Here is a 12,318-nt window from a genome sequence, read left to right on the forward strand (position 1 = left end):
CCACCAGGAAAGTCTTGGTGGCTGGGCCTGGCCGGGCAGGGAGCCTGCGGCCAAGGCTCTGGCTGGATTCTAGATGCAGTGTGTTCACACTCCAGTCCTGGCCCTCATGGCCGGCTCTGTTGCAGTAGGCCAAATGCCTGCTTCCTCCTCTCCCCTGGGCCTACGACAGCTTCCTCCTGGAGCTCTCAGAACTGTGCCGGGGGTCCCGACCCCAGGAGTGCGAAGAGTTGGGGTCAGTGGTGGATGACTCTTCCCAGAGGGACATCCAGAATGCTTCTTGTCCCTCCTCCTTCCTACCCTCCAGAGCATACATTTTACTATGAGAGAGAGACAGAGCCAGAGACAGAGACAGAGCCAGACAGAGAGACTGACAGGGCGGCACTGCTCTGAGCTGGCGATGGCAGGGCACGACTGATACTGCTGCTCATGGAGATGGCTTCTGGGGGCAGGCACTGTAGTTCTCCCACCCACCTCCCAGCCAGCCCGATACCCAAATCTCCCCACTCTGGGTTCAGAGTTTGGGGTCTCCAGCCTCAGGAGGGCCTCACTCTGATTCCGCCAATGACCTTGGACAAGCCTCCTCCGATCTCTGGGTCTCAGTTTCCCTGTCAATAAAACGTGAAGATTGGCCCAAATACCCTTCCAGCCCTAGTGCATCTGGTGCCGATGTCCTGGGCTGGGAAGTTGTTTTTCTTCTGGGCCCAGGAGGCCTCGGGCAAGTCCAGCAGCCTCAAAGTGGTTCTCTGGCAGCCTGGGCTCACCTGTCGTTCCCTTGGTGGGGAAAGGGTGGAGGGATGAAGGGACAGAGGCATTTTTGTTCCAGAGAAACAACTCCCCAGCAAAGGCTTAGAACATGAAGCAGATTGTACCAGAAATAGAGTCACACGCACAGAGAGAGGGAAGAGCCGGTGAGAGGGAGATAGCAGCACAGAGATGCTCAAACCGGAAGACAGAGGCCACGGCAGAGATAAAGAGACCGGGCCATATACAGACAGAGGCAGAGATAATAAGAGAGAGAGATACGGAGACCAGAGCTGAGAGATAAAGGCAGGAGGAGGCGGACCAGGCAGTAGAGAATGGGAAGACAGAGCTGAAAAGCCAGGGACAGAGTGTTTGGCTTCCTGGAGGTCAAGCCGGACTCTGCTTTTCCCTGAAAGGTGCCCGGTCTGGCTGTCCCTCTTCTGCCCACCAAATCTCCTTTGGGACTGGAACTCTCCCTGCCCCCCAATCTAAATCTGCTCCAGACCTCACCTCCCTGGGCGCAGTGTGTGCAGAGGTGAGAGCCCGCACAGGCCTGAGGCTTCATGGCCTTGGGGCTTCATTAGAGGGTGGGGGTAAATGGTGACTTTAGGGATGAATAAAGGTCACCACCTGTATGGGGATGTGGGCAGGGTTGGGAGAAGATCAAGGAGTTGGAAAGTCCAGAGGAAAATTTCCCCCTCTTTCTTAAATCAGGCATTAACTGTACGTCTCACTGTTTAGGGAACGGTAGGAAATCTGGGGGTGGGGATGTGGGGGTGGGAGGAAGGTATTTAGTGTTGGGAGGAAGGAGGAGACACAAAGGGAGAAGAACGGAGCCGGGCAGGCGTGGGTTTGGTTGAGCTGAAGTATGTTGTGTTGGGTTCAGTGTAGTTGGTTTGGTTTGTGTAGAATAGAACAGAGCAGAGCTGTGTCATGTCATGTTGAGACGGGATGGGTTGAATTAAGTTTAGTCTGGTTGAATGAATGGAGTTGGATTTGGGTTTGGTTGAGTGGAGATGAGCCGAGTTGCTTTGGCTTGAATTTAATAGAGTTAAAGCGAGTTGGGTTGTGTTGGGTCTGTTGGGTTGAGTTGAGTGGAGTTGGATTCGACTGAATTGGGTTAGGCTGGGTTTGGGCAGGTTGAGTGGAAATAAGTTGAGCTGAGTTGGATTGAGTTGAATTTAGGAGAGTTGAGCTGGGTCGAGTTACGTTGAATTAGGTTGGGTTGAATGAGAAAGTTAGAAGACTCCTAGTGGACAGTAGTAAGGAGGAGTCCACATCCGGGAACTGCGCGCGTCTCAGGAAAGGGGAGTGAGATTCCAGCAAAAAGAGACCTGGTGAGGGCAGATGTCCACAGCTGAGATCTAAGCAGACCTGTGAGTCTGGGGTGGTTTGTCATATAAAAGGTCTGTCTCAGTGTTTCTTCACTTTCTTTTTATTACTTTTCATTTCCATCAGTAATGAGGCTCATGATGGCACGGAAAGAAGGGAATATCAGCATCTCATTGCGTGTGTACATGTGCTCACGTGTGTGTGTGTGTGTGTGTGTGTGTGTAATTTAAGAAAATACCCAAAGGTGATTCTTTGCTTTTATTCATTCTTTTTTCCATTTTTTATTAATTTATTTTTAATTGATTAATAACTGTGTATATTTATGGGGTACAGTGTGATGTTTTGATCTGGGTGTACATTGTAGAAAGATTCAAGCAAGCCAATTACCAAATCCATCATCTCACCAATTTGTCATTTTTTTGTGGTGAAGACTTTAAAAATCTATCCTTTTAGCAATTTTGAAATATACAATACATCATTATTGATTGTCACCGTGCGGTGTGATAGGTCACTAAAATTTAACCTTCCAGTGTGGCTGAAACTTTGTATCCTTTGATCAACATCTTGCCTCTCCCCATCCTTGTCCTTCCCCTCCCGCCCCCCCCCCCCCCCCCCCCCGGCCTCTGTAACCACCTTCCTATTCTCTGTTTCTATGAGATCGGCTTTTTTAGATTCCACATATAAGTGAGATCATATAGTCATATGTTTTCCTGTGCCTGGCTTATTTCACTTAGCACAATGTCCTTCAGTTCCATACACACTTTTGTGAATGTTTTCTTCTTTTCAAAGGCTGTATAGTATTCCAGTGTGTATATATACTCCACATTTTCTTTATCCATTTATCCGTAGCTTCCATATCTTGGCTATTGTGAATAATGCCAAAATAAACATGGGCATGCGGTTGGGTGATTCTTAAATGCCTCCCAGGCTAAAGCACGATCCAGTTGAGAATCACTATCCCGTAGAATCTTCACTCCTGCAGAGAAGGGCTTCTGTTTGGATGAATCCCTGGCAGGAAGATCTTTTAAGGAGAAGGAAGGGGGAGAGCAAAGATCAGTTCTCTCCTCTCAGTCTCTTAACCCAACTCTCAGGCGGTAGCCTTTGAGGAAAAGGAAATGTAGTATTAATAGTTACTGAGCACTTACTTGGATGCTAAGCATTTTCACCTCCATTGTTGTGTTAAATCCTCACAAAAGGCCGGGCACGGTGGCTCACGCCTGTAATCCTAGCACTCTGGGAGGCCAAGGTGGGCGGATCGTTTGAGCTCAGGAGTTCGGGACCAGCCTGAGCAAGAGCGAGACCCCATCTCTACTAAAAATAGAAAGAAATTATATGGACAGCTAAAAATATATATAGAAAAAAAAATTAGCCGGGCATGGTGGTGCATGCCTGTAGTCCCAGCTACTCGGGAGGCTGAGACAGGAGGATCACTTGAGCTCAGGAGTTTGAGGTTGCTGTGAGCTAGGCTAACGCCATGGCACTCACTCTAGCCTGGGCAACAGAGTGAGACTCTGTCTCAAAAAAAAAAAAAATCCTCACAGAAGACTTCCATTTTATAGCAAAGGAACTCTGGCCCAAGGAATTTAAGCAACAAAGCCAACGCTACACAGCTAGTGTGGTGTAAACCCAGGTCTGTGTGTCCCTTTATGCCAAGAGAGTGAGAGAAAACCAAAAGGATGGTTTTGGTTGGCATGACAACCGAAGGATGGCAGAGGAAGTGAGCGGGAGTAAGGAGCTAGAGCAGGGTGGGGTGAACTGGTGAGTGAGTGAGCGTCAGAGGGACCTGGGGTGCAGACACGGTGGGCTGAATGGTCTGTCGGAGAAGAGGTGATAAGATGGGGGTGGGCAGCCCAGAGACACCGTGTCAATCGAGGCCTGATCCTAGAAGCGCAGCCTCAGCTGGGCAGCGGCAGGGCCAGGTGTGGTTTAGGGACCTTCAGCACTTGGGAATTGGGATCCTCCTAAGGAGCTGGGCAGGTGAGTCCTTGCAGGAGGGTTCCCAGCGCTCTTCCCCATTTTTGTCTTCTGTTCCTGAGCGTCCCCTCATCGTCTGAGAGCTCCTTGAGAGTGGAGGACTCCAGGGGCCTGTCTGGAGGTTGGCCAAGACGCCATCTTCTGGAGTTTGTGGGACAGGTGGATGGGAACAGGAAAGAACCACAGAGCTGTGAGGTCACTCTGGAGTGTGGGTGCTGGGTGTCCTGAAGAGATACCCAGTCCTTGTCCTTAGGGTGGCCAGGAGCGGGTTCGGTTTTGGGGGCTCTGGGGTTCCCACAGAGCCAGCGCTCCTGTCTTCAGAGAGTGGGCGGCTATGGGCAGGCAGCCGAAAGGTCCTGTTCACCAGCCAGCTCGTTCTTGTGGTCCTGTGGTCCTGGCTGGAAGGCTGGGCCTGCTCCTTCCCCAGCGCCTCGGTGACTCACACACGCACCCCTGGGCAGCCCCGTGCGAGAGCCCAGCTGGATGGAGGGGAGACCGGCTCCTCACAGCCGGGGAGTCGGGTCAGCCCCTCCCTGTCTGGGCACCCTGGCAGGTTGGGACCCTTGCAGCTCCTTCACTCGCTTGTTCATTCTTGGCTTGAGAAATGTGCATTTGCGGAGATGGGAAACGTAGAGAGGCCAGAGCCTGAAATTCTGCAACTGCAGCTCAACAACCAGACGACTCTAAGTCACCTTACCTCTCTTTGCCGAGTTTCCCATCTGTAAAATGCGCCCAATGTTCTCGTACCGGGTAACGGGGAGGATCAAATACAAAAGTGTGTGTAAACTGTAATTGGGAGTTTACAGTCTATAAATATGTACGTGTGCACGTAAGATAGTCATCCATTCATTTGCTCATTTCTTTAACCAACATTGATGCAACACTTATGCAGCATCAGGCAGGGCCCTAAGTGTTTACAAGAATGAACTCACCTATCCTCACAACAACCCTATGAGGATGGCACTAGAATTGACCCCATTTTATAGAAGAGGAAACTGAGTCACAGAGGGGTTAGTAACTTGCTCAATGCCAATAGCTAGTAAACCGTAGAGCTGGGATTTACACCCTTTGATTCCAGAGTATTTCATTCATTCGTTCAACAAACATTTATTAAGTGCTTTCCCACTATGTCAGGCCCTGGGCTCACAGAGAGGAACCAGGCTTGGTCAGGGTGGTCGTGGTTCTCATCTCCTGGGAGTGGAGGTCGGATATGTGGGAGGCAATGTTTGGTTGTTGTCGTGACTGAGCTTGCTGTTAGCTAGCTAAGCTTTCTGCCCCGTGCAGGGCAGTCCTACACAAATTGCCAACAGTGCCCCATTGAGAAACAATTCAAGGCAAGAGTACAGGCTTTGGAGTCACTGCAGACCTAGGTTGAGTCCCAATTCTGCCACTCCAAGACTGTGCGACTTGGACAAGTCGCTTCACCTCTCTGAGCCTCAGCTCCCACCTTTGAGAAACATGGCTGGAGACATTATGGATGGGAAGTGCCCAGCAGTATCTGGTGTGTCTTGGTTACTCAATACACGTGAACATCCTTTCCTGCTCGAGCAACTACCAGAAAGTGCAGGGAAGGAGCAGCTTTGGCTTCCAGCATCCCCTTCTCCCTCTGTCCTGGGGAGGCTCTGCCGCAGGCTGGGCTCTGGACTCGCAGCAGTCTCTCGTGGCCACCGCCCTTCCCTCCTCTCTCCATCCAGGCCCAGGGCCCAAGGCCAGCAGGCCGGCCTAACGCTCCAGCTCTGAGGCTCCAGGCGAAAGCCACTTCCCCTCTCGGAGCCCTGGCTTCCTTGGCTGTCACATGGAGAAACGGGGTGCTGGTGGGCAGCAGCTGTTTCTGCCGCTCTGCATTCCTTCTCTCTTCTTTGGATAACTGCACCCAGTTTTCTTTTGGGGAACATCTTGACCCCACTCTCAGTCACACGGGCACAGGGTCTAGGACTGGCCAGTCAGGATCAGGACATTCCATCCTTCTGGCCACGGCAGTTGGTCCAGGGATGGGCACATGAGCTAAGCTGGAGCAATCAGACGTGTCCCAGGAACTTTTCTTGGGACTGCCTGGGAAGAGGCATTTGTTTCTCATATGAGGTTGGGGCATGAGAATAGCCTGGAGCTGCCTGAGTCCTGCGTAACGTCACCTGGGAACACCTGCCTGGGAGTGAACCAAACGGGGAACAGAGAGACGAGAAGGAGAAAGATGAGAGAGAGAGAACCTCACATGACACCTGAATGTAGCCATACCTGTCCCTAGATTTTCAGCTTGGGAATCGATACTTCCCTTTATTTTGCCAAAAGCAGTTGGAATTGAGTGTCCGTCACTGGTAATGGAAATGGTCCTGACTTATTCAGGGGCTGACAATGCCTACATCAGAAGGTGGCTGTGTGGATCAAAGGAGAAGAATGATGTAAGTAAAACTGTTTTTCTAAATTGTGTGTGGCCGAATGACGGAAAGTTATTAATGAGGCGTTAAAGCAGGAACACACATTCCATGCAATGATGAGTCAGCCCAGTTCTATTTGAAAGGCTGAAGAGAATGGACTTTTACAGCCCTTGCCCCAGAACTGAAGAGTTAGTTCTTCGCAAGTGGCAATTCTTGCCGCCTACATTTTCAGTGCATTGGGTACAGGTTCCCAGAGGATGGGGTGTTCTTGCATTGGGGCACAGCTGTTTCGTATGCAACTTATTCTGAGGTTGGTCACTTTACAAGAGGCCACAGCACACAGAGGAAAGGTACCTGGCCTGTTTGGGCAAGTCTTTGTCTTGCGGTGAGTCTCTGAGTCTGTCACCGGAATGGGGCTGGATTGGGCCTCCCTTAGGGAGCGCCTGGCTCTGGCCCGCTGTGGCCCTGCTATTCTGAGACCTTACTCCAGGACACAGGAAATCTGCTCACCTCTGGAGTCCGCCCCTGTGCTTGTTCCTGGATTCTCCAGAGAAGCCGCACGTGAGAAACCACAGCCCATGCCGGAGAGAGACTCTTTCTGGAGCTGGGCAGACACTGCAGGCAGGCTGTGGTTCGGACTCCCTGTCCCTGGCCTTCTAAAGAGTAAACTTCCCGACCTCCTTTGTGGCAAAGTGTGGCCACGTGACACAGTTCTGGTGAAAGAGATGTAAGTGCGGCGGTGCCTCTTCCCTCGCCAGTCTTTCCCTGCCTGGAACAAGGCCGTGAGGCGCGAAGCGCAAGGATGCGGCACATTCTGAGACTCGCTGCTTCCCTCTGGGATTCTTGTCCTGTGAGAAAAAGAATCCGCTCTCCTTTTTTGCTTTTTGGTTAAGCCTCCAGGTTGGGGGCTTTTGTTATATGCAGCCAAATCCATTCCTGACACACTAAGCTAGCACTTGCCTGCAACCATTCTCTCAAATTCTTTCTAAGTGTCTAGTACAAGTTTTTTTTTTCCTCCCCTGGATCTAATACCACAGTGACAGAATTAGATTAATTAGATGATTATTAATTATAATAATTCTACCACTAATGATTATTTGCTGAGTGCCTCCTGTGTGCTAGGGATTGAACTAAATTATTTCATCCTCACAAGGGTCCCAGGAAATAGATACTATTATTATCCTCATTTTCAGATGAGGAAACTGAGGCTCAGAGATGGCAAAGGACCAGCTCAAAGTCACACAGCTAGAATATTGAAGCTGGGCTCTGAACACAGGTCCATGGACTTCAAAACCCCTGTTCCTCACCTTCAGCACGTCTAGTTCCACAGGCTTATTTAACAGGTAGGGAAACTGAGGCCCAAGAGGACGAGTTACTTGTCCAAGGTCACACAGTGATTTCACGGGATCATGTTACAAGAAATCATATCCTCTGGGTCCCCATTTCAGGGCTCTTTCTATGATATCCTGCTGCTTAGCAAATGACAGGGCTTGAAGTCTAGGCTAAGTCTGGTGGCAATGGGAGCTACTGAAGGTTCTAAGCAGAGTTAGGAGGGTGTTTCACATGCAAAACGAGGGCTGTGGAGACAGCTCCTCTTCCCTTCCTTCAACTGTGGTGGAGGAGGAGGGGGATGAGGGGTTTGACGTTTGACAGCCCCAGCAACCTCCTGAACGACTGTCGCCCTTTCGCCAGACAATGGCTTTTTCCCCTGGCTCCTCGTCACAGACGGCTGGGCCCTCTGATCCTGGGAGCTGATGTCTGACGCTCTGCAGATTACGCTGATGGTGGAGGCGGGCTGGGGAGGATGCCAGTGGCGTGACCACTCGGCCATCCTGTGCCAATCAGATGGCGCCAGCTGCCTAGTGGAGAGGTCTGTAGGACAGGGGACCCTGCAGTGGAAACTCCCCAGATGAACTTGGGGACTCTCCACTTACCAATCTCCTGCTTGTTTATCTTTCTTCTTGGCCCGCCCCCACCAGGATTTGGGTGTTTGTTTTATAGATTCAGGGTTTGGGATCCAAGAGAGCTGGCGATGGGGTGTAGCAGGGAGTTAAGCTTGTAAATGTTGAAATCAAACAGACCAGGGCTCAAAGCCCAGCTCTACCACCTATATGGCCTGTGGCCTTTAGCAAGTCAGTTAATTTTCCTGTTTACAAAAATGGAGACAAGAAGAAAATCTACCTCAGGGGGCTGTTATGAGTTAGAAAGGAAGTGATGCACCAAAACCCTTTAGCATAATGTCTGCCACATGGTAAGTGCTCCAGAAGGGGTTATGACTCCTTCTCTTCCTCCTCACTGCATGATCTAGGGAAATCTTTGAGCCTCAGTTTCCTTCTTTGCATAATGGGGATTATGCTACCTTCCTCTGGAGCTGCTGTGAGGATGTCAATGAGAAAGGGATGTAAAAACGTATTGCGACTCTCAGTTCTTAGCTTCTCAGCTGAGCTATGTTGCTTAAATTGGCCCTCCCCATCCCAGCCAATCAGCCCTAAACAGGGCATTTCTGTTTCCTCTTAACTCCACTGGCTGGCGATGCTGGGGCTTAGGTATGTGGTACCTGGTATTCCAGAACAAAGGGTTCGGGCCTTGAAACCTAATCCTTATTAGCTGTGCACCTGGGGCAAGCCACTCCAGCTCTGCACCGCACTTTTTGTTCTGTCAGTGAAAGTGACGATACTGACATCATGGCGCTGTTGAGAAAAACCACATGTAATAGTGCGTTGAAAATACGTAGTATTCTGCCCAGCATATAGTAGATATTCAAGAACTATTAGCCATTGTTATTACCTCCAGTGGTCAACCCTAGCTTGGTACTTAGTAGGTAAAGCGGAGGAGGAAGAGAATTTTCCATGGATCCCTCCTGCTCAGGTAGGGAATGGAAGGGAGGGCTGGTAAAGAACTAACATTGAGATCCTACTGGAGGCTGGGGATGTTCACATAGACCTTATTTTGTTCTCACAATAACTCTTGCAAGAATGGAATCATTAACCTCATTTTGCAGATGGGGAAACTGAGGCCCACGAGGGGCACTTAGCTGCTTAAGGTCACACTGAGAGCTTGGGTGGGGGTGGGGGACTGGGATTTGAAGAGATGTTGGGTTGATTCCAGAGCCTTCCTGTCTGGCTGTCAAGCTACCTGCAGAGGTGGGGCTGGGTGGGGCTGTGTCCATGAGTGATTCAGGTGAGAGTCAGCTCCGGTTTTCCAGATAGTGGGTGGGGCCCAGCAGGGGTGAGCCCTCTCCAGGGGCATTAAAATCCAGGCTCTAGCTAGGGTGAGCAGGGGCGGGGGTATGCAGAGAGAGAAACCCCACCTTTTATCACCAGTGGGGTGTAGGGCAGGGAGTCCTTGCTGCCTCGGCTGGGAGGGGCTCAGGGACTGAGGTGGAGCTGGACCTGTGGGGCTGTTGAGGGTGCTTGCCCGTGGGCCCAGCTGGGAAGGCAGGGAAACTGAGGCAGGCACTGACACTTTTGGTGGTTGTCATAGCCTATGGGTGGGTTGGCAGTCACCTTGATGAAGCTGGCCCTGAACCCTCACTCTCTCATAGAAGGTCTATACTTTTTCATGTATTTACTACTCATACTTATGCATTTCTTTATTTAAGCAGCCAGCATTCCTGGGATGCCTTCTATCTGCCAGATCCCGTGCTTGGCCTTGGGGAGACAAGATGTTCACAGCCCAATAAGGTGAGCGAGGGACAACACAATCCAGTGTGGCACTGCTGTGGCCAGGGAAGGCACAGGAGCTTCCCAGAGGAAAGAGGAGGAGGGAGGCAGGTCAGAGGAGGCTTCCCAGGGGACGCTGGAGCTGGCCTTGTCCGGTGAGTGGAAGCTCACCATCCTGAGGATTAGCAAATTTCCCTAGACATTTAGGCCACAGGCTTTGCAGTGGAGGGACAGGAAAAGGTGGCCCTGTGCTGTGGACCCTTCTCCAGGGCTGGGAAAAGGGCTAGACCAGACCTCCCCCACTGTGTATCCAGTAGCATGCTGGACCCCTCCCCTGAGGTGGATCCAACACAAGAAGTCCAAGTCCAAACTCCACTACCCCAGGCAGCCGCTCAGCAGCAAACCAGAAACCTGGGAGTCCTCTACACCGTCTTCCCCCCAGCTCCAGTGCTAATCGGTCACCAAGCCTTGGCACTTCTGCCACCATTTCTCTCATCTACCTTCCCCTCCCCCCCACTCCCAGTCTGGCCCTTTCCCTGGAGGGCTGTGCCAGGCCCTGCCTGCTGTCTCAGCCTCCGTCCTCTCTTTCCTTCTGTCCATCTTGAGATCTGCTGTGCTGCTCACGGAGCCTGGCCACGGTGAGGGCCCCATCACTCCACGCTGGAATTGGACCGTCTTCAGGGGCCACCTGATCTGCTCATTCTATTGTTCAAATGGGGAAACAGGCGCCCAGAGAGGCCCAGAAACTTGTCTAAGGTCACACCATGGAAGATGTGAGACTTGAACTCAGTTCTCCTGATTCCCAGGTGAAGGCTCTTCCTGGTCGATGCCAGGGCCACACAAGCGCTTGTTGTTTTGAGTGCGATTGGGTGGCTGGGGAGTGAGGAGTCAGCAGAAGGTGCAAGTGTGATAACTTGCTGGGCCCAGTGCCCAAAAGGAGGGAGGGCCTGGGAGTGGATGATGGAACCTCATCCAAGCCCTTGTCTCCTTTCTTAATAACTAGAGAAGTCCCCTTTTCTTTGGGCTCCTGGACCCCTAAATCACCCTGACCCTGTCCCTTTTGCTGATGATCCCATCTCCTTGCCCTGGTTGGGTGGGTATCAGAAGGCCCTGGTCTGGGGTGGTGTGGAAGGCTGAAGCCTGTCCTAGCCCCCGCAGGGCCCCAGGCCCTCAACCTGTCCCATCCCTCCCCAGGTCTGCTCTGGCTTGCTCTATCTCCCTAGGGCAGCTGGCTTTTGTCCCAGTGGATCATGGGAACACTTGGGTGGGGCAGAGGAGAGGCTCCCCAGCAGGTCTCACCTCTGCCACCTGGAATGGTTCCTACCCTGCACCCAGGCTGCTTGGGAACTGGCACAAGAACCTCTGTGGGGCCCATAGGATGGCTGGGTGTGCTGGGGAAACTGAGGGAGAGAACCCGTGGGTGTGGGGACCAGGAGACTCTGTGTGACCTTGGGTCTGAACCGTCCCCCTTCTAGGCTCGGTTTCCCCAGTCACGAAAAAGGGGAGCTGACACTGGGACTCTGTAAAGTCAGAGGTGGCTGTGAGTCCAGCTAGAGCACCAACGCGGGCCAGCCCTGGGATCTGAGTTCGGAGAGCTTGGGAAAAATTGTTTCCTGATAACTGAGCACCTACTGCATGCCAGGCGCTGCGCCAGATCTGCGTGCACTACCTCATCGAATCTTACAAGCACCCTCTGGGATGGCTTTTGTTTATGCCCATCTTATAGATGAGAATACCTCTTCCAACGTGTCACAGCTGTAAGCTGTGGAGTCTGGATTTGAACTCAAGTCTCCTGGACTTAGAGCTTGTGCTCTTCGTTTCAGGCAGAGACCTGTGGCCTCAGAGGACAGAGCCCAGCCCCAGGGGAGAATTAAGTCCTTCCGGTTGGATCTGCCCGAGGAGCAGCGAGTTTCCCGTTCAGGAAACCATGTGCAGGCCAGGCTGGACCGCGGGGCTTCCAGCCCTCTCTCCGTTCTGCAGCGCAGGGTGTGTGGGTCAGACTAGCCGCTTCCATTCTCGGTTCTGTCCCCAGGCCGCGGGTGACCTCAGTGTTGCACATGGTCTCTGAGCCTCAGTTTCTTATCTACCAAATGGACGCATTTCTGGTGCCACAGGGCTTTAGAAGCCCAAGCGCTTCAAGGATCTCGGGTGAAAAGCCGCCTTAGTGGTGATCATGCAACAATTAATAAAGGGTCTCGGCTGGGGCGGGAGCAAAGGAAGTGAGCAGCGGCGGC

This window comes from Eulemur rufifrons, chromosome 7 (assembly GCF_041146395.1).
Source record: "Eulemur rufifrons isolate Redbay chromosome 7, OSU_ERuf_1, whole genome shotgun sequence".
Lineage (NCBI taxonomy): Eukaryota > Metazoa > Chordata > Mammalia > Primates > Lemuridae > Eulemur > Eulemur rufifrons.